Consider the following 351-nt stretch of genomic DNA (forward strand, 5'->3'; position numbering starts at 1 on the left):
AAAGGGTGATGTTGATGGCGTGAGCACTAGCGTGGCTCAGGTACAGCATGATGTCGTCCGCGAACATTAGTGTACGCACCTGGTCAGCTACTGATGCGACACATCTCGTGTAGATCGCGAATAATATCGGACCAAGCACGCTTCCCTGGGGGACACCGCACGTGCAAGCTGTTTCCTCTGAGCGTGTACCGTTGGCAGTGACCACACACTGGCGTCGTGCGCTGAGGTAGTCCGCAAACCAGTCCAGTGCCGTAGAGGAGACACCAAGTAAGTTCGAAGAGATCCTGGAGCAAGGTCTGATGTTGGACCTTGTCGAAAGCTTTGCTCATATCAATGAGCACCACGCCGGTA

Source organism: Sycon ciliatum, chromosome 3, assembly GCF_964019385.1.
Source record: "Sycon ciliatum chromosome 3, ocSycCili1.1, whole genome shotgun sequence".
Lineage (NCBI taxonomy): Eukaryota > Metazoa > Porifera > Calcarea > Leucosolenida > Sycettidae > Sycon > Sycon ciliatum.